Source organism: Lathyrus oleraceus, chromosome 5 (assembly GCF_024323335.1).
Source record: "Lathyrus oleraceus cultivar Zhongwan6 chromosome 5, CAAS_Psat_ZW6_1.0, whole genome shotgun sequence".
NCBI lineage: Eukaryota > Viridiplantae > Streptophyta > Magnoliopsida > Fabales > Fabaceae > Lathyrus > Lathyrus oleraceus.
The window spans coordinates 23,196,508-23,218,561 of NC_066583.1; positions in this window are offsets into that span (position 1 = coordinate 23,196,508).

Genomic DNA, 22,054 nt, shown 5'->3' on the forward strand with positions numbered 1-22,054 from the left:
GTTTTCTCAGCCTTAAATTACTCCAAACTCCCCATCCTTCCTAAAGACACATCCAATACTCACATGATTATTTTAAAGAAAACTCTCAGTGGCATCAAACTTTCAACAAACCTTTCAGTAGCATTTCATCTGTTAAGTTCCTTGTTCAGAACTCAAGAAAACATATGTTTCCTTTGTCTCTTATTGCTGTTACTAAAGCATGGGATGGTATGCACATTTTGGGACTTATTGGTTAACAAGGCCCATTTTGGTTTATCCATAAGATCTTTTGGTTTTTAAAAAAGGGGGCCCACTCCCATCAACATGTCCATAATTAAAATTACAAGTCCAAAGTGTGGTTCATATCTTTTTCGCACATACTAATCCAAGTCCATTTTCTTGTTAGTAAGTATTTGTAAGACCCTAATTTTGACCCTAAGATCCCTCATGGCATCATATCATTTGCTCATTGCATTTCCTCAAGGATCATAGCATGTGTGGCTCCTTTACCCTAGGGGTTAGGGACTTGTGTGAGTGGTTTGAGACCACCAAGCATGCTTGAATTTTATATTATTTCTTTTCTTATTTTTGATTACTAACCAAAAGCACAAAAAATGTCACTAACTCTTTTGTTTTGAAGCTCAAGTGATCATGTGCTCCAATGCTCCTATGAGGCTTCTAAGCTCAATGAAGTGGCTAAATGAAGATGAGAATAAGCATGACAATGGTACACAAATTTCCTAATCATAATATATGTCTCCAAAGTATCTCAATTTTCCAATTTGATCAAGATAACCCAAAGGGCCTGAGGATTGTTTCCCAAGGAAACCCTAATTCAACTGTGCATTGACTGTGCCTTGCTCATGAAGCAACCTCAACCTATGATCAAATTCAATCAAGGTAAGTTATTTCATTCACTATTTTATACATATATGAGTCTATGTGAGTATCCTCAATCATTCATTTCATCAAGATTTGAAGTTTGGCCTTGAGAAGTTGACCAGTCAAGTCATCTGACTAAACTGAGAATCACGGAGACACAACTTTTGATGTGTTTGTAAAATGAAGATGACCCTAAGAGAAAAAGTGTTCTTAAGAACCTTATGAACAACTTTCATGTTCATCAAAAATCCATTTGAAACTTGTAAGGTCATCATTTACTTCAAAACTTTATAGGTCATTTTGACTGAAACCCTAATTTTGGGTCAACTTCCCAAGGACCTAACTTCCTTATTTTTTATGATTTTGAGGTGAAACAAATTTAATTGGAAATATTAAGATTTCTAATTCAAATGTTATGTTGGACAAAATTTCATAATCCTAAAAGAAACACATGTGATAATACAAAACATTATAGGTCACTTTGGACCAAAACCATTGAATTTGAAAAATGTCCAACTTCAAGTGCCCATAACTATCTTATCAAAAATCCAAATTATGTAAAATTTGAGTCTAAAATGATCATCTTGAAAATATCTATAACTTTTATTTTTGAGGTTTTTCTATTTGAGGCTTGCATCATTGAAACAGAAGGGCTTGAAGTTGCTTGGTTTTGGCAAAAAAATTCAAAGGGAACCTAGACATGTTTTGTACCCTAAACTTCACAGCCAGTTTTCATAAATTTCTATACTCCAAATGGATTTTTTCCCAACATTACTTTTGTTCCTTATGCCAAGAGCTTTCCAACCATTACTCACATGACCATTTTTGGATTTTCCATGTGGGAGTTTCGAAGAGCTACATGTTCATGTGCATTTTGGCATTTCACTTCATAACTTCCTGTGCAAGCAAATACCAGGCCAATTGCACGTCCAATTCAACTCCATGTGATCTCAGCATGCATTTCCATTCACTTTTGGGCCTCACATGCGCCTGTATAGGCCCATGCATGGAGGATCCAAAATTCATGCACACGAGCATTGCACCTCATTGCATCAAGTTCAACTATAAATAGAAGTGCTTGCTTATTCAAAAACTAACCTCAAGGAGATCTGAAACGCTACTGAAGTGAAAACCCAAACCTCACTCAAAGGAATTTCAGTTTTCATTTTCAATTTCAAGCTTGAATTTCAGCATCCTTAGTTGATCTTCAAGTCTTAATTCCTTAGCCTTGCATCATCATTACATCTCCAGATCAAATTTGGATCAAAAGCTTGGAGAGATCGTGATGTTCAAAGCTGCATTTCAGAGGTATTTCACCAAACTATTTCGATCTGGATCTTGCTATACAATGTGAATTGCTTGAGTTTGTGTTGTTTTCTGAAGTCCTCAAGCATGAGGCAGGCCAGTGGTGGTCTTAATTTCATGAATCGTGCCATTTCAGTTTGTGTACCATGAACTTCCAGCTCATGTTTCTCCTTAAATAGAAGCATTGAGGAAGATCCAAGGTTACAGGGGTGATGTACATCACCCCAGCTTCAGTTTGATAACCTACTTTTTCATTTTCATTAACTTTTGGATCCCTGCGCGTGGTGGCCGGAAACAGTTAGCTAGCCGGAGAAGATGGTAGTTTCCACCACCATCCCCATGTGGGAGCATCTGAACCTTTGGATCTCATTTAAATGTTATAATCCCAGCCTTTCATTTGTTTGACTTCTTTTAATTCCATATGTTATGCGCTTGACCAAGGCATATGGTATGACCGCGCCTCTGAGCCGTGTGATGATGCCACGTCAATTAATGAGATAAATCCAATGGCAGCGCATTTTTGCTATTTTCTTATTTCTGTTTTAATTTCATTTAATTCCTTTTATTTTCAAAAATTCATCAATATTTTATTTGAAGTCACAAAAATATGAGACCAATGGCAAAAAAAATCTTGAAAAATCTAGTTTCATATTTTGATTTTTAATTATTTTTGTGACTTCATTTAATATTTTTTATGAATTATTTGGTTTTTAATAGTTTTTAATTCATTTTAAATACTTTTTGATATCTGAAAATTCCAAAAATATTTTCTTAACACATATGGATCATAAGTCAATGAAAAATAGTCTCATCAATTTCTTAATTGATTTGAGATTTTAATTCATATTGTGTTATTTTTATTGTTTTTAATTGATTTTAAATAGTTTCTGATTTCAAAAATTGTTGAAAAAATTTGTCAAACCTTGTTTGACCATGTTAGACCTATGAGAATTTAATTGGACTTATTGAAGTTGATTTGAATTGAATTTGAGGTTTGACCATAGTTTGTCCATTTTAATTTTGCATTTATTTTAATTCCAAAAATACCAAAAAATATGTTTGACTTGTTGACTTCTAATCTTCATTTCTCTTCTGTTTAGCATTGGTTGATGATGATTTGATTCACTTTTGACCAATTGTGTTTGATGCTTGAATTTTCTTTTCATTCATTTCATCTTCATCTCATTTTCTTTTTATTTTGGCCAATGAGTTAATGTCTTATGGTTGGCCTTGACATATGAGAGGTTTAACCTTCTTTGATCCAAATCAAACTCAACTCGATCCAAGATCAAGTGAGTTGCTTTATGTCCAAGATAGGTTTCTTCTTGGTCAAGCAAAAAACCTAAAGTCCATACAAGGCCTTTCTTCTTTTCTTTTGGCATCGCAAGTTGTAGGAGCTTGGCTTACTAGTCATGATCTCTAACTTGTGTTTATTTGCCTATAGTTTTATTGACCGACCTCAGATAGGTGTGACTACTATATTAGTCCACTTACGATTGCTTAACATAGTGTTAAATTGTCTTATGACCAACTAACATAACCATACTAACTACTAACTTTAATTTTGAGCATTTAATTTCTTGCAATTTACTTTAATGCAATTTACTTTATTGTTCATTTATTCATATTGCTTTTCACTTTGCTCACTTGAGCCCATATTTTATGTTTATGCCATTTTTTTCCTTTTGCTCATTTGAGCTCATTATTGTATATAAATATCTTGTTGCCTTGTGGTTATTTTGTCTTTGTTTGTGTGAACCCAATGCAAAGAGGAGAAAAGACTTAGAATTAGGACTTACCTATGCTTAAAGGAGTTCAAGAGCAACTAGGCCTCATGCCTTTAGAATGCTAAACTTGTTGAAGAGCAACTAGGCCTCATGCCTTTAGAATGCTAAATCTTAAAGTTGACTTCAAAGGACCCTTAATCTAAACTCATTCTTTGTCCATTCCTCTTATTGTGTTGTGAACTTTTTTGAGTTTTGCTCTTGTGTGATAGGGATTACATCTTGAGATAGTAAGAAGGACCATTGTCATGAGTAGCCAAGTTAAGAGAGACAAGCCAAATGGAGATCCTAGGAGCTTGAATCCAAATATTGTGATTACTTGTTGTTTGATAAGTCCAAAGGAAAGGAGCATCTTGAATCATCTTTATGATCTCAAGAAAAGGAACTCCAAGGGTTTTATCTTCTCTCTTATCTTTGTATGCTTTAGGACTAGCCCTTCTCTTCTTCTCCTCACTCTAACCCAAATCAAACACATTTTGTGCAAACTTTGACATTATTTTCAAATTATAAACCTAGACCTTATGCCTTTGACTTTTCAAAATCTTTTCATTAATACTCATTGTGAATGAATCTTAATTCAACTTTGACTACATTTTTGTAAATAAGTCTAACTTGTAAATACAACTCACTTCAAGTTGTTTTTGTGGTTCCAATGGCCACCTTTGTTAAAACTTTTCATAAACATTAGCCATAGGTTTGAGTTATCATAGTGGTTAATGTAAATCTCACCTTATCCTTAGTGATTGGACTATAAGTCATCCATACTTATTATAGGGTTAACCCCTCACTAGTATGTTGAAGCTCTCCTCACATTGTGGATTGTTGGTTTAGGTTGAGTTTTCTCCCTTTGATAACAAAAGACCTTAAGGCTTTTGATCAAACCAATTCACCAATCTTTGAGATTTTTACCCAGAACTATGAGGTTTTGATCCTACCTTTGTAATGGTACGTAGGCAATGGGTTCATCCATTCAAACAACAAAATTGTAAATATAATCTATTCTTTTCTCACCCCCCCCCCCCCAATTTTTTGCACATATATTTTCACAAATACCAACCTACAACACACATTTGCAAAAAGAGGTTCCCTTAGAGTACTAAGGATATTTTGGGTGCGTAAAAACTTCCCATTTCATAACCAACCCCCTTACCTAGATCTCTGACATTTTTATTAGTTTTTTATTTGAATTGGCTTTTGTTCGCTTTTTAGCCTTTCCTTTGGACAAATAAAAGTGCAGTGGCGACTCGAATTGTATGTTGACTTTTGGTTTAGTCAATAAACCATAAGGTAACAAATACCCCGTGTAAGACCCTAATGTTGACCCTAAGATCCCTCATGGCATCAAAACATTGCTCATTTGCATTTGCCTCAAGGATCATAGCATCTTGGCTCCTTACCTTTGGGTTGGGACTTGTGTGAGTTGGTTTGAGACCACCAAGCATGCTTTAATTGTATATTATTGCTTTTCTTATTTTGTTTACTAACCAAAAGCACAAAAATATGTCACTAACTTGTTTTGTTTTGAAGCTTGAGCAATCATGTGATCCAAGGCTCCTAGGAGGCCCCTATGCTCATTGAAGTGGCCAGTTAAAAGTGAAAGAAAGCATGACAATGGTTCACAAAGCTCTCAATCATCATATATGCCTCCCAAGTATCTCAATTTGTCAATTTTATCAAGATAAACCAAAGGGCTTGAGGATTGTTTCCCAAGGAAACCCTAATTCATCTGTGCATTGACTGTGCCTTGCTCATGAAGCAACCTCAACCTATGATCAAATACAATCAAGGGAAGTTCTTTCATTCATAATTTTATGCATATATGAGCTTATGTGAGTGTCCTCAATCATTCATTCATTAAGATTTGAAGTTTGGCTTTGAGAAGTTGATCAGTCAATTCATCTAACTATTTTGAAATCCACTGAGACCTAACTTTTTATATGTTTGTCAAATGAAGATAACCCCAAGAGAAAACGTGTTCTTGAGAACCATATGAACAACTTTCATGTTCATAAAAAATTCATTTGAAACTTGGAAGGTCATCATTCATTTCAAAACATTATAGGTCATTTTGACTGAAACCCTAATTTTGGGTTAACTTCCCAAGGACCTAACTCCTTCATTTTTTATGATTTTGAGATGGGACCAAGTGCATTGTAACTTTTAAGATGTCTACTTCAATTTTTATGTTGGACAAAATTTCATAATCCTAAAATAAACACATGTGATAATACAAAACATTATAGGCCACTTAGGACCAAAGTCATTGAAATGTGAAAAAGTCCAACTTCAAGTGCCCATAACTTTCTCATCAAAAATCCAAATTGTAAGACCCCAATTTTGGCCCTAAGATCCCTCATGGCATCATATCATATCATATCATTGCCTCAAGGATCATTGTGCACCTTGCCTCCTTCCCTGTGGGTGGGTTATCTTTTGAGTGTGGTTCTTGATCACCAAGCATGTTTTGCATTTGTATATCATTGCTTTTCATTTGTTTACTAACCAAAAGTACAAAAATATGTCATCTAACCTTGTTACTTGCAGATGAAGCAATACTAGGTCAAGCAGTCACAGGCAAGCATTGAGCCAATAGATGGTGGCCATTCTGAAGAATTTGGGCACCATGATCATTCACAAGAGTTCATATGAGTTGTGATATCATTTTGAATCAAGATCTCAAGTGGTAGAGGCTCCTAGAAAAGTCAACACAAGTCAACTGTGCATTCAATCATGGATTTGAAGGTGGGAGATGGTTAGAGAATACCTCATTCATGTCCATACAAGTCTCATTTGACATTTCAAACATCAACAATGAAGAATTTGAGGTCAGATGAAAACTTTCCAAAAATAGTAAGTGGCCTGTAATTTGGAATTGCCAAAAATGGAAAGGTCTTCTCCTCAAGATTACTTCATCAAGAATGCTTCAAATGAAATGTTTTCCAACATGAAAGTTGAAGATCTTGCTCTCACCTTTCCAAAAAGTCCAAGAACATGAATTTCTCATTTGTGGTTGAAGAATTATGATCAAAACATGGCCAAGTGTGGATGGAACTTCAAAAGTGCATAACTTTTCAACCAAATGTCCAATTCAAGTGGTTCTTTTTGCTAAGTTCCTCTCTTGAACTCTACTATCCAAATCTTACATTACATTGCATCATTTCTCATTTCATGAACATTTGCAAAATTTTGGATTTTTGGAGGGAATTTTCACAATTTAAAATTGGTAATTCATTTGAATATTTTACACTTGCCAATGGTTTTAAAATGTGTTTTTGAGTGAAAATCATGCAGCCATGTGCACTGTTCATGCACCATTTTCATGCAAGGGTGAAAAATGTCAATTTGTCAAAACACCTCCAATTCCCTTAATTTTCATTAGCATTGATTAAACATGATTAAGGATTGGATTAGGAGGGAGTATATAACCCTAAACATAACAGAAAATCAAAAACACATTTCATTTCTCAAGATCTAGATCTAGAATACCAATTTTCTCTCTAAACTTTTCTTCCAATTTCTTCATTTGCCATTGCATTTTCGTGTTTGCTTCTGGTTATTGAGTTGATTTTGAGCAAGATCCTTCATAGAATCAGTGGAATTCGAGCAGCATTAAAGCATAGGAAAGCTTTGCATCATACATGGCAGCTCCAAGTTCTTGAGGATTCGTGCATATCCAAGCCTTCAATTCTCATCCAGATAACTTCATAAGCATTGTAGAAGAACTTCCAAGCATCACAAGTCCTCAATTGCAGCTGAATCAAGTTCTGTTTCTACAAGAGATTACAATTCGACCTTCATAATTTTGATTTTAGTTGATATAATGTGATAGATCTTTGATTGTTGGTTGTTGTGAGCTTTGAATCGTGTTAATCCGTGCTGAAATGAGTGAGTACTGAATGATTAAAGTTTGGTTGTTGATTTTTGTTTTGCTCGATTCATGCGCATGTGATATGTTTTTGTTGAAATAATTGTTGATTATTGATGCTTGATGTTAGATCTATAGAATGCTATGCTCAATTCGTGTTTCTGGAGAGTTTGAATTTTTTCTGGAAATTGTTGATGAAGATCTTCATCGTGTTCTTCATTTGTTGGAATTTACCTGCGAATTTTCCTACCGCCTTCATACCGTTTGCTGCGAAATTTCCTACGTGTTCATACCATTTACCTGCGGATTTGGCCTTTGCATGCATGCATGTTACGCTAGGGTTTGGTCTAAACGACCGCGTTTAGGCTAGCACGCGCTTTCCAGTTCAAATATGGCCTGGCTTCGATCCCTGGCTCTAGCATGTTTCCATTGCCTTGCTGAATTATTTCATATGCCTCATTCATTCATATTCATGCTTCATCATTCTTTTTTTAATTTTTCTCCTCATTTAAAAAATCATAACTCCATGAATAATGATCCAATTGATGTGAGATTTTTTGTACCTTGTTCCTCATGATGTCTACGTTTTTATGAGTATTTTTCCAGAATTTGTGCTCGGTGGGAATTTAAATTTGTCTAGGGTTTGTTCATGCATATGCTATCTTGTACCTTGCTTGCCATTTTCTTTGTGAAATAATGATGGTTGGTCCAATGAATGTGAAAATTGACATGCTTAAACTAGACATCCTAATTGACATCTTGGCATTGAGTTTGCATTTTTAGCATATCTGGTTGTTGAGATATGATCTGTTTAATGTAGGTGTGACAATGTGTGTCACACCTTGGATTGCTTGATTTGTTGATTTTATTTACCATGCCAAATAAATGCCAAATGATGAGATTTTTTGCATGATGCTACTTCTGGATGTTAGGATTGATCATGAATTTTTGTGGAATTGTTGGATTGATTTCTAATTTGTTTGGGATTTTCTTTGCTGGTTGACCATGTTTGAACTTTTGAAGAGTGTTGAACTTTCATGATTTGTGAAATGATGGATGTTTATCATATGAACTTGAAAGTTTGCACAAGTATTCTTGACACATTGAAGTTTATTATGGCTTTGGTTTGAGTCATTTATCATTTGTCCTCTCTGTTTTAGGATTGCCTTAAGTTGATGCATCAATTTGTGCCTCCTTTGAGCTTGTTTATGCTTACATTGCCTTATGGAATTTAATTGCCATGCTTCTACTTGTCCAAATGCCCTGAGTTTTGGTGTGTGCTGTTTAGCCATGATTTTTCTTGAGATTTATGGAACCATTGTTGAATTAATATGCCTTTGTTCATTCTGTTGCTTCAATGAGCTTTCAACTTGCATGATTTGCCATGATTGCTTTATGAAATGAAATTGGTTGATGCTATTGACATGAGACCACTTGGATATTGTTATTGATTGATTAAGCTTGATTCATGTCAATTTTCATGTTCTGTTTTGGATTATTTCTCCTTCTTTGACCCTAGGCCTTGACCTAGTGGTTTGCTTCTCATGTTTGAGTTTGTTTTCAGGTTAAGAAGTACATGGCCATAAGGGGATTAATTCACATTGCTTGAGTTGGTTTATATGATTGTTATTGACTAACCTTGAGTTGTTTTGTAGGATGCTTTTAGCTCATTTGAGTTGAGCTTGTGCCTTGCACATTGTGGCCTTACTTGTTTGATTGTATATTGTCTGTTGACTGTTGGATTATCTGTTTGACTTTTTGAATTGTATACTGATTGAGTTGGATTATTTTCAGGTACATTAGTTGCTTAAGTTCATTTTGAACTTGCTTTTGCTTGGTTGCTTAACCAATTAGGTATACTTTCTCTTCTTCATGTAGTCTGGAAGACCTGGCCTGTTATGTGGTCAGGCACCTGTCTGAAGTCCTCCTTAAGAGGCAATGCTTGTGATTGTTTACTTTTTATCCCCAAGCAGGAAAAGTCCTTTGATAAGGCAATTGGTAGATAGAAGAGATGTGTAGTCCATCTCCTACTATTCAGTGTGTCATCCCTTTTCTCACATTACATGTTGATGCAGTGTGGATCCTAACCCAAGATCTATAGAGTCATTACTTGTGGAGAGAGTTCCAACTTTCTGAACTCCCACACCTTCTAATATTCAAAGCTCTCCCAGGCCAGGGATAGAAGCTATGAGGCACACCCCTCATCTCCATTTCATCTGCTTCACCTTAACTCTCAATGTTAAGGTTAAGAGCACAACTTACCCCATTCCAGTTGACTTTAAAGTCTAACCCTTGCCTGAGCCTAATTGCTTGTATATAGTGGGTGCTAATTGACTTTGTTTGATTGATTTCTTATAGGTTCATCTGTACATGTTTGCTTGTTTGCCTTTGTGCATTTATCATCATTAATTGTTCATTATTGCATGATCATCATTTCATATCTCTGTGACATCTTTGTTTGTCCATTGAGGAATCAACTGTAAGTCCATTCATTGGCCATTGTTCCTATGATTTGGAAGGGATTGAGTGTAAGACCATTTCATTGGCCACTTATGTCCTCTTTGCTTAGTGCTTCTGTTTGTTTATTGTATGTGAGGATTCAAGTGTAAGTCCATGTTGTTGGCATTTGTACTCCTATGATCATCCTTTGGAGATTGGTATAAGCCCAGATAGATTGGCATCTGATATCCATGTTTTGTTTTGCCTTGTGAGATTGGTATAAGTCCATTTATTGGCATCCGGTATCATTGTTTGTTTTAGGAGATTGGTGTAAATCCATTGATTGGTATCCGGTATCCGCCTTTGTTTGTGAGATTGGTGTAAGTCCATTGATTGGCATCCGGTATCACCTTGCTTTTTATTTGCTTACTTGCATTGTTGCCTCATTCCAAAGGACACACTTGAATCATCTTCCATATGATTTCAAGAGGTGAACTTCTAGGAAGTTTTACACTCTTTCATCCACATCCTTTTGGTTTCAAAACCCCTTTTCACTTGTTGACTTTTAAAACTTGTAAATACATAGTGTGCAAACATTTTCATGTCTTTTCAAATTAGAAACCTGGGCCTTAAGCCCTTGATTTTCAAACTCATTTTCTTAACACTTCTTTGAATTGAATCCTAATCATACTTTGACCATCCTTTTGTGAATACTCATAATCAATTAACTTCACTCATTCAATTGTTTTGTGGCTTTGTCCATTGTTGATATGTTTTCATACATTAGCCATAGGTTTCAATTCTCATAGTGGTTGATGTAAATCTCACCACATCCTTAGTGAGTTGATTGTAAGTCTTCCATACTTATTATAGGGTTAACCCCTCACTAGTATGTTGAAGTTATCCTTGCATGGTGGATTGTTGGTCTTGGTTGAGTTTTCTCCCGTTGATAATGAAAAGCCTTAGTGCTCTTGTTTTAAAATGAATCCACTCATATTTTTTGGAAATCTTTTAGCCGAACTACGGTGTTTTGATCCTTACCTTGCATGGAAGGTACGTAGGCAACGGGTTCATCCGTTCAAACACAAAAATAACTAACTTGTATATTCTTTTCTCATCTTCCCAATCATGTTTGCACAATATGTCATAAACAAATAAACTTTTTTATACAACAAGTGTGAAAAGGGCTCCCTAGGAGTACCTAGGATGTTTTGGGTGCCTAACACCTTCCCATTGCGTAATTAACCCCTTACCCAGACTCTCTGATCTTTTCATTAGTTTTCTATGTGTAAAACTTCTTAGGCTTTTGTTCGCTTTTTAGCCATTCCTTTGGATAAATAAAAGTGCGGTGGCGACTCTATCTTTGTATGCTTTGCTTTTGATTTAGTCAATAAATCATAAAGTGACGAATACACCGCTACAGAAAAGTGGCGACTCTGCTGGGGATAACATTAGACCTTCCTTGGTGGTTTTGCCTACTTTTCACCCTTGTTGTATGATATTGTTTATTTGTTATTTGACATATTTTTGTACAATTTGGGATAACTGTATTGATTGTAATGTTTGAATTGCTTGATATACAATTGCTGTTTGCTTTGGTGATCTCTGTGAGATGAGTTCTATACCCGAACTCGAGTGCACCTTAGGATAGGAGAATGGCGTAGTCTCGTCGACTTGTGTGGAGTATTCCTTAACAAGTTGACTTGCGAGTCCATTCACTTGGTGGAGGTCATGTTGGATTAATAATGTCACACAAGTCATTTGTGGTTAGGCATTATTCTTTCAACCATGTGCCTTAGAAGCCAAGGACCTTAGTTTACCAAACCCATCTTGGCCTATTTTTAGGACGTAGTGCGGAGGTCGTTCAGATGTCAGATCTGATGCGATTGTCACGCGATACTACACTCATAAGAGTCTCTCTTGAGAATATTTTTGGAATACGAGTATTCGTTCCTCCGATAATATCCGAAAGATGGGATGATGACTATGGGAACCTCTGGTAGAACATGTTCGGCAGGTTTAAACCCTAGTACACTCCCTTTGGGTGGTTCTTAACCGAGACTCCATGCTCGTGACTCTCAGCAAACCCGTGATTCGTGGTTGAGTCGTTCAGACATCCTTAATATCAATGGAACTTGGGTGTCGATAAGGTGTAAACCATAATCCACCAAAATGGATGATTGATATTAAGGATGATTGAGCCGGTTCATGTACCGTTAATATCAATGGAACTTGGGTGTTGATAAGGTGAAAACCATAATCCACCAAAATGGATGATTGATATTAGGGATACAATGAGCTTTCCCATGACCTTTGTTTGGTGTGATTTGCTTGATCCTTGAGTGTGATTATTGCATTCATCTGCATCCATATCATCAAAAAATGAGATTTTTTTTAAGGAACTTAAGGGGTTTCTTTGCAAAATTTTCAGATATGGAAAAACAAAGAATTATCCAATGAGATATTTCCATATGCGATAAAATGATTAATATTTCAAAATTTGCAAATAAATGCCCTCGAGTTCCTTTGAAATAAAAACAAAGCATATGCACAAACACTTCATGCATCATTTGCATAAGCGGGCGTTGTTCTCAGCCTTTGGTCTTGTGGTCTGATCTTTGTGCTCTTCATTTATTTTGAAGACGCACCTCGCCGGTACTACACTGCGTTATCTCTGCAAGATTGATGGATCATTTTGAGCAAGAGAGCTGTGAACTCGAGGAGGAATTTGCCAGACTAGGTGCTTTTGATGGATTTATTCCTGGTTAGCCACTTGTCTTCTTTCTCATACATTGATGCTGAGGATGAAGTTGGAATGCCTTTCCAAGCTTTGTCTATTGCTGAGCCGATTGAGAAGAAGTCTCCTTCATTTGCTTCCTACCGTGATGCGAAACTGGCCATTGAATGTGGTGCAGTTGCTGGTTTAGGGAAGATGATTGAGCTTGAAGACAACAAATCCCGGGCTGGCATTGGCTATTCTTCTGGGGCATTCAACGAACAAGGTTTGTTCAAGAGTGGAGGTTTCATCCATGCTGATCAACCTGAAGAAGCTGTTGCTATCTTGGAAGAGGATGCAGAGGATTTGAGCAACTTCATCATACCTGGTGGTGTCTGCCACAATTGGGTCGCTGTAGATGTTTCTACGGTCATTCATAAGTCAGCGTAATTTGTTCACTTTGTTCAAAACCCTTCTCCCATGCCAAAAGGAGAAGTGATGACATTGTTGGCAGCATTTATACAATGATATTTCATTCAATTAATGCATTGTTAAACATTTGTTTTTCCATATTTGTTTTCACTTTTTGCTTTTGCATGAAATCAGTGATCAGAAAAAAACCCTGAAAAACAAATAAAGCAATCTTTTCATCTGCATAAATGATTTGCTTGTTTAAATTCAAAAGCTTTTCATTATCCAGAATCATTATGCAGGGATTTCTAAACCCATTGAACATAATGATCCAACGCCATCTCCCAATCTTGAATTCCTTGTATTTGAGGCAGAGGAAGATGATGTTGAAGGGGATTCCTGACGAGATTACCCGCCTTTTTTAGCACGAAAAGAAGCTCATTCAGCTCTATCATGAGAATCAGCAAAACAGTCAAACTAGGGCATTGCAAATGCAATAAAAAAAAACAAAAAAAAGAGGGTGAAAAATAAAAGAATCGAATGAAAAAAGTCAAAAATCAATTTATTTTTTTTTAGAAAATAAAAGAAAAATGATACCCTCAAATCCCTAGTTGACTGATGCTGAATGGATTCAGAGTCGTTACGACCAGCTGAATTTGATTGAAGAGAAGAGATTAACTGCCATGTGTCATGGTCAGTTATATCAGCAGAGAATGAAGAAAGCATTCGATAAGAAGGTCAAGCCTCGCGTGTTCCGAGAAGGTGACCTCGTGCTCAAGAAAGTTTTGTCTTTCGCGCCCGATTCCAGGGGCAAGTGGACTCCAAACTACGAAGGTCCATATGTTGTTAAGAGAGCCTTTTCAGGCGGAGCTTTGATGCTTACAACAATGGATGGGGAGGATTTCACTCGTCCTGTGAATTCAGATGCAGTCAAGAAATACTTTGCCTAAAAAAAGTATATGCAAATGAAAAAACAGAATAGCTCGCTAAGTTGAAAACCCGAAAGGGCGACTTAGGCAAAAATGAGTGTCTCAGTGGAGAACCCGAAAGGGTAATCCAGGAAAAAGTTAGAGACCTGAAAAAATGAATTTGCATCCCGCTAGATTGAGTACCTCACCCTGGGGCAATCTAGGCAAAAATTAGGGATTTGGCAAGTAACTGCATCCTGACAAGACTTTCTGTTCCGCAGCCGTCTGTTCGTCAGAGATTCTCGATTCGTCGTCAACTGAAGCTTCGAATACATCGAGATTCAAATTGGTAGAGAAAGGATTATTATGTTCAATGTAGCCCTCTTCCAATATATATCACTGATTTCAAATTTGTACAGATCTATGGAGTCTTGCCATTCGCAGGCTACCATTCCATCAAATCAATTTGAGCTTTTATCCAATTATTTGCACTCTTATTTGTTTCAATTCAACAAATGTTTTGCATGTTTTAATTGATAAAATGTCATTGTTTTAAACAAATAATTTTTTCAAATTGTTGTTTTAAACAAAGTGAGCATTCACAATGATGAAAGGATACTTAAGAATTTCTCAGTGCTCTCCCAAGGGTGGCATGATTTCCAACAGGTAAGACATTTGTTCATATTCCTGGCATGGTTGTATCCTCTTTCTCCTGATTTGTTGTTGGGGTTGTTCCCCAAGCAGAGTTGTTGTTGGGGTTGTTCCCTAAGCAGAGTGCGTGTTGAAGACTTTGTTTTCTTCTCCAGCAATTTTATCTCCCCAGCATGGGTGCGTTCCTTTGGAAGATTCGGTAGTTGGTGGTTTGAGACCCCGGTACCCCGTCTCTCCCTAGTGCAGTTGCCAGCGGAGTTGTTGTTTCTCTCCTCAGCATGGTTTCTTTCTTTTTGAAGATTCAGTGGTTGGTGGATTGATATCCCGGTACTTTACCACTTCCCTCAGCGCAGTCGCCTGCAGATTTGTTGCTAGCTCCACATCAGAGCTTTTAGCCTTCAGCAGAGAAGTGATTATTTTCCTCCTCAGCAGTTGTGGAGTTGTGTTTGGAAGGTGTAGCATTCAGTGGTTGATCCCTAGCTCTCCTCCATATTCCCCAGTGGGTCCCTCAGTGGATTTCCTAGCCGTCAGTAGATTTGTGGTTTGGTGGATTGTATTTATGCAAAATCCCCAAGAGAGTCGGTATCCCCTCAGAGTCTCCGCCAGAGCTGGTATCCTCGACAGAGTTGCTTTTGTGGCAGTTTCTGCTTGTTGAAACCTCGGTTTCCCCAGTAGGGTCGGTTAGTGGTATAGCATCCAGAGATTGGGTTGATTCCCTGATCGCTTTTGATCCTCAGTAGAGTGGCTTGTTGCAGAATCTACTTGTGTGATCTGTTTTTCCTTCAGTGGGTGTATCCTCAATGGAATGGTTGCTTGTTTTCCCAGTAGAGTTGCTTGTGCAGTTAAATTCTACATGGATGATCTGTTCTCCCTCAGAGGGTTGTTCCCCAGTGGAGTTACTTGGAGTTTGCTTTCGTGGCAGTTCTTGCCTTTGTGCAATGAACTCCTGCTTCCTCAATTGATAACTGAGGACCCCTGCAGATTGTGAGATTTCTCCATTTCCCCAACAGATTTGTCTTTGTGGCTGTTTATGCCTGTTGTGACTTTCTGTACTCCAGTTGGGTTGATTGTTGATCCATCACTCAGAGATTTTGTGATATCTTTGATCTTTTGTCTCCCCGTAGATCTTTGCTTTTCAGCATGTGGATCTCCTGCAGATTGGCTTTCCAGTTGGTTTTTCCCCTGGAAGTGTAGTACCGGGCGTTCGGTTCCTGGGCCTGTTTGTGTTAGATATGTCTGTTTTGTCAGCATTCATCAAACATAAATTACGCATATTCATGCATACTTTCTACATTCAGATATTCATGTTGCATTTTTTTTGCCATATATCTCTTGTTTGTTGTCTCCTGCTATGGGTGATATAGATCTCCTCAATAGATCTTCCCAAGCAGATGTTGGGTGTTTAAGTCTCTCCATATAGAGTCAACCCCATAAGCAGAAAGTGTCTGTTTTTCCTTCTGCAGTTCCCCACTGAGATTATCCTCGTGGATGACGGTTTCTTCCGTTTCCTCCCAACACATATATTGGGATGGATTTTCCTATTGAGTTATATCCTCATAGGATGAGTCTTGATTCAGTCTGTCTTTTCGGTTTGATCCCGAATTGGCTATTTGTCAGCTGTTTCTTGTGCTTCCCTGTGGAATAAATGAATGAATTGCCCAGTAACCGGCAATAATTCTTTTTATCCCCAGCGGAATCTTTTTGGGCCTCTACCCAGTAACCGGTAGTTGTAAGTCCTATGTTCCCTCTTCTTGGCGGAATTTGTGGTTATGTACCTTTTATTCCTCAGCAAGAGTGGATGGTTTGTTATAAACCCTATTTTGTTTCCCGTGCGGATTTGTGATTCTTTCATCCCCCACGTGGAGTTGTTGGTCTTCTACCCCGTATACGGTAGATGTAAACCCTATCTTTTATCCTCATCAGAGTTGTTGGCTACTACCCCGTATTCGGTAGTTGTAAGTCCTATCTCTTTTCCCCTAGCAGAGGTAACCTTTGTGGTTCGTTCTGGTTGATGGTGGATTTTGTGCTGTTGTGGTTTTATTCCCAACGGAGTCTGTGCTTTTTGTGGATGATTGTCGGTTGATAGCAATTTTATCCCCAGCCAGAGTTTTGGTTTTCTACCCCGTATTCGGTAGTTGTAAACCCTAATTTCCCCTCTTTGCAGAGTTAACCTTGTTGTTTATCCTAACCGATGATGGTTACTCTTTGTGGTTATCTTCATTCAATATTCGATGTTGATATTCCTCCCTTGCTTCTGGATAATTGCCTTTTGCTAGCAATTGTATCCCCAGCAGTCTTCTGGATCATTGCTGTATTCTTGCAATGTTATCTCTTTTGAAGTCGCCAGTAAGTCCTTGCGGATAATTGTTGTTTATGCAATTTATCCCCAGCGGATCGCCTTTCATTTACCCGTTTGCTTGGTAATGATTGTTGCTCTCTGTGATTGGTCATCATTATATACCTAGTTTTGGTATCCCGATGCCTTTCTTTTCGGTCGATTTATCCTTTATTAACCCTTATACCGGTTGTGGATAATCTTCCATGCGAGTATGTTATCCACGTTCTGACGGTAATGGATAATATATCTCATGCACTCTTCAGTCGAAGCCTGTTGTGTTTCCCCAGTCGACTATGATTCGTTATTCCTTTGTGGAACCGAATATTCTTTGTTTCTTGGATAATTGTCGGATGCTTGCAATTTATCCTCTATGAGTTTTCTTTCGTTCACCCTGTTGCTTGGTATCGATTGCCTCTCTTTTTGGTTGACCACTTATTATATGCCCTAACCGGTATCTCTGGTGTCTCTTCCTTTCGAGTATATTATTCACGTTCTGACGGTAATGAATGATATATCTCTTTCACTCTTTGGTTGGAATCCTTTGTTGATCTTCCCCAATGGAGTAAGATTCGTATTCTTTGTAGAATCGAATATCCATCCTGTTGGATGATGAGTGTTTTGGCATATATACCAATTCACGTTTTCGGTAGGTCGCCTATTATATACCTTGGTATCCCTGGTGTTTCCTTCCATGCGAGTGTATTATCTACGTTCTGACGGTAATAGATAATATATCTCATGCGAATATTCTATCCATGTTCTGACGGTAATGGATATTATATCTCATGCGCTCTTAGGGTTTGTGTCCCCAGCTGATTAAGATTCGTTTTCCCGTTGTGGATTCGAATGTCCATCCTGTAAGTCGATTTGCTTTTTCAAGCCCTCCTTTCGGATGATAAGTGTTTTGGCACATATACCAATTCACGCTTTGGTAGGTCACCTATTATATACCCCGGTATCTCTGGTGTCTCTTCCTTTTCGAGTATATTATTCACGTTCTGACGGTAATGAATAATATGTCTCATGCACTCTTGGGTCAATCTTTTGATTGTTTTCTCCGCAGAGTAAGATTCGTATTCCTTGTGGAATCGAATATCCATCCTATAAACAAGTCTGCTTTTCTAGCTTTCTTCAGGATGATGAGTGTTTTGGCATATATACCAATTCACGCCTTTGGTCGGTCACCTATTATATGCCCTAACCGGTATCCCTGGTGTTCCTTCCTTTCTGCTCCCTATTATGACCTTGGTCCCCTGTGGAGTCAGATTTTCCTGAGTTGATGTACCTTTTTCAGGTCTTTCTCAGATGTTTGGTTGATTGATATCTCTCACCCTTATACCGGTCTTAGATATTCATTCTTCCCGAGTTTGTTACCCTTATACCGGTAACACCTCATTTCCTTGTTGCTTCCCCAGGAGAGTCTTTTTGTTAGACCTTCTCCAGTGGAGTTTTTTGTGGTGATCTTACCCTTTTGCTGTATTGGCGTTTTCCCCAATATATGCATTTTCCCCGGCAGGGAGGTTCTTTGTGAATCTTTTCCTGGTCCGAGTCCGGATTTTTATCCGAAGTATCCTTTGTGGATAGTGTGAGTCAGCTTGTGTCTTTCCAGTGGATGTGTTGTCCTTTGGAATTCTTCTTTTCCCCAGTGAGGTCTCTAGTCCAGTCGTGTTTTGTTCACGCTGTGTCAGTTTTGTTTCCCCTAATTCAGAGTCGTGTCCTGCTCACGCATTCTTTTTCTTTTTATCCACAATAAGAGTCCCCGTGAGAGTCTTGTTAGAGTCTCTATTCCTGGTGAGTGTATTACTCCGATGGATTGTCTTTTCTTTGTGGAACTATATCCCCACAGAGTTTGTTTTCTTTTACATGCATACATTTGCATCATGAGGTCTCTTAGGGAGAAAAATTTGTCTCATTACTGTTATTTAAGCCCATTCTACCGCGTCGAGTTGAAGATTTCTAAACTTCACTTCTCCGGCTAGAATGACCTTAAATAGGGGCATCTGTAAGACCCCAATTTTGGCCCTAAGATCCCTCATGGCATCATATCATATCATATCATTGCCTCAAGGATCATTGTGCACCTTGCCTCCTTCCCTGTGGGTGGGTTATCTTTTGAGTGTGGTTCTTGATCACCAAGCATGTTTTGCATTTGTATATCATTGCTTTTCATTTGTTTACTAACCAAAAGTACAAAAATATGTCATCTAACCTTGTTACTTGCAGATGAAGTAATACTAGGTCAAGCAGTCACAGGCAAGCATTGAGCCAATAGATGGTGGCCATTCTGAAGAATTTGGGCACCATGATCATTCACAAGAGTTCATATGAGTTGTGATATCATTTTGAATCAAGATCTCAAGTGGTAGAGGCTTGAATTTCATTTGAGCATAGCCAGGTCCACTGAAACCCTAGAAAAGTCAACACAAGTCAACTGTGCATTCAATCATGGATTTGAAGGTGGGAGATGGTTAGAGAATACCTCATTCATGTCCATACAAGTCTCATTTGACATTTCAAACATCAACAATGAAGAATTTGAGGTCAGATGAAAACTTTCCAAAAATAGTAAGTGACCTGTAATTTGGAATTGCCAAAAATGGAAAGGTCTTCTCCTCAATATTACTTCATCAAGAATGCTTCAAATGAAATTTTTTCCAACATGAAAGTTGAAGATCTTGCTCTCACCTTTCCAAAAAGTCCAAGAACATGAATTTCTCATTTGTGGTTGAAGAATTATGATCAAAACATGGCCAAGTGTGGATGGAACTTCAAAAGTGCATAACTTTTCAACCAAATGTCCAATTCAAGTGGTTCTTTTTGCTAAGTTCCTCTCTTGAACTCTACTATCCAAATCTTACATTACATTGCATCATTTCTCATTTCATGAACATTTGCAAAATTTTGGATTTTTGGAGGGAATTTTCACAATTTAAAATTGGTAATTCATTTGAATATTTTACACTTGCCAATGGTTTTAAAATGTGTTTTTGAGTGAAAATCATGCAGCCACGTGCACTGTTCATGCACCATTTTCATGCAAGGGTGAAAAATTCCAATTTGTCAAAACACCTCCAATTCCCTTAATTTTCATTAGCATTGATTAAACATGATTAGGGATTGGATTAGGAGGGAGTATATAACCCTAAACATAACAGAAAATCAAAAACACATTTCATTTCTCAAGATCTAGATCTAGAATACCAATTTTCTCTCTAAACTTTTCTTCCAATTTCTTCATTTGCCATTGCATTTTCGTGTTTGCTTCTGGTTATTGAGTTGATTTTGAGCAAGATCCTTCATAGAATCAGTGGAATTCGAGCAACATTAAAGCATAGGAAAGCTTTGCATCATCCATGGCAGCTCCAAGTTCTTGAGGATTCGTGCATATCCAAGCCTTCAATTCTCATCCAGATAACTTCATAAGCATTGTAGAAGAACTTCCAAGCATCACAAGTCCTCAATTGCAGCTGAATCAAATTCTGTTTCTACAAGAGGTTACAATTCGACCTTCATAATTTTGATTTTAGTTGATATAATGTGATAGATCTCTGATTGCTAGTTGTTATGAGCTTTGAATCGTGTTAATCCGTGCTGAAATGAGTGAGAACTGAATGATTAAAGTTTGGTTGTTGATTTTTGTTTTGCTCGATTCATGCGCAGGTGATGTGTTTTTGTTGAAATAATTGTTGATTATTGATGCTTGATGTTAGATCTATAGAATGCTATGCTCAATTCGTGTTTCTGGAGAGTTTGAATTTTTTTTAGAAATTGTTGATGAAGATCATGAATATCTTCATCGTGTTCTTCATTTGCTGGAAATTACCTGCGAATTTTCCTACCGCCTTCATACCGTTTGCTGCGAAATTTCCTACGTGTTCATACCATTTACCTGCGGATTTGGCCTTTTGCATGCATGCATGTTACGCTAGGGTTTGGTCTAAACAACCGCGTTTAGGCTAGCGCGCGCTTTCCAGTTCAAATATGGCCTGGCTTCGATCCCTGGCTCTAGCATGTTTCCATTGCCTTGCTGAATTATTTCATATGCCTCATTCATTCATATTCATGCTTCATCACTCTTTTTTTAATTTTTCTCCTCATTTAAAAAATCATAACTCCATGAATAATGATCCAATTGATGTGAGATTTTTTGTACCTTGTTCCTCATGATGTCTACTTTTTTATGAGTATTTTTCCAGAATTTGTGCCCGGTGGGAATTTAAATTTGCCTAGGGTTTGTTCATGCATATGCTATCTTGTACCTTGCTTGCCATTTTCTTTGTGAAATAGTGATGGTTGGTCCAATGAATGTGAAAATTGACATGCTTAAACTAGACATCCTAATTGACATCTTGGCATTGAGTTTGCATTTTTAGCATTTCTGGTTGTTGAGATATGATCTGTTTAATGTAGGTGTGACAATGTGTGTCACACCTTGGCTTGCTTGATTTGTTGATTTTATTTACCATGCCAAATAAATGCCAAATGATGTGATTTTTTTCACGGTGCTACTTCTGGATGTTAGGATTGATCATGAATTTTTGTGGAATTTTTGGATTGATTTCTGATTTGTTTGGGATTTTCTTTTCTGGTTGACCATGTTTGAACTTTTGAAGAGTATTGAACTTTCATGATTTGTGAAATGATGGATGTTTATAATATGAACTTGAAATTTTGCACATTGATTCTTGACATATTGAAGTTTATTGTGGCTTTGGTTTGAGTCATTTATCATTTGTCCTCTCTGTTTTAGGATTGCCTTAAGTTGATGCATCAATT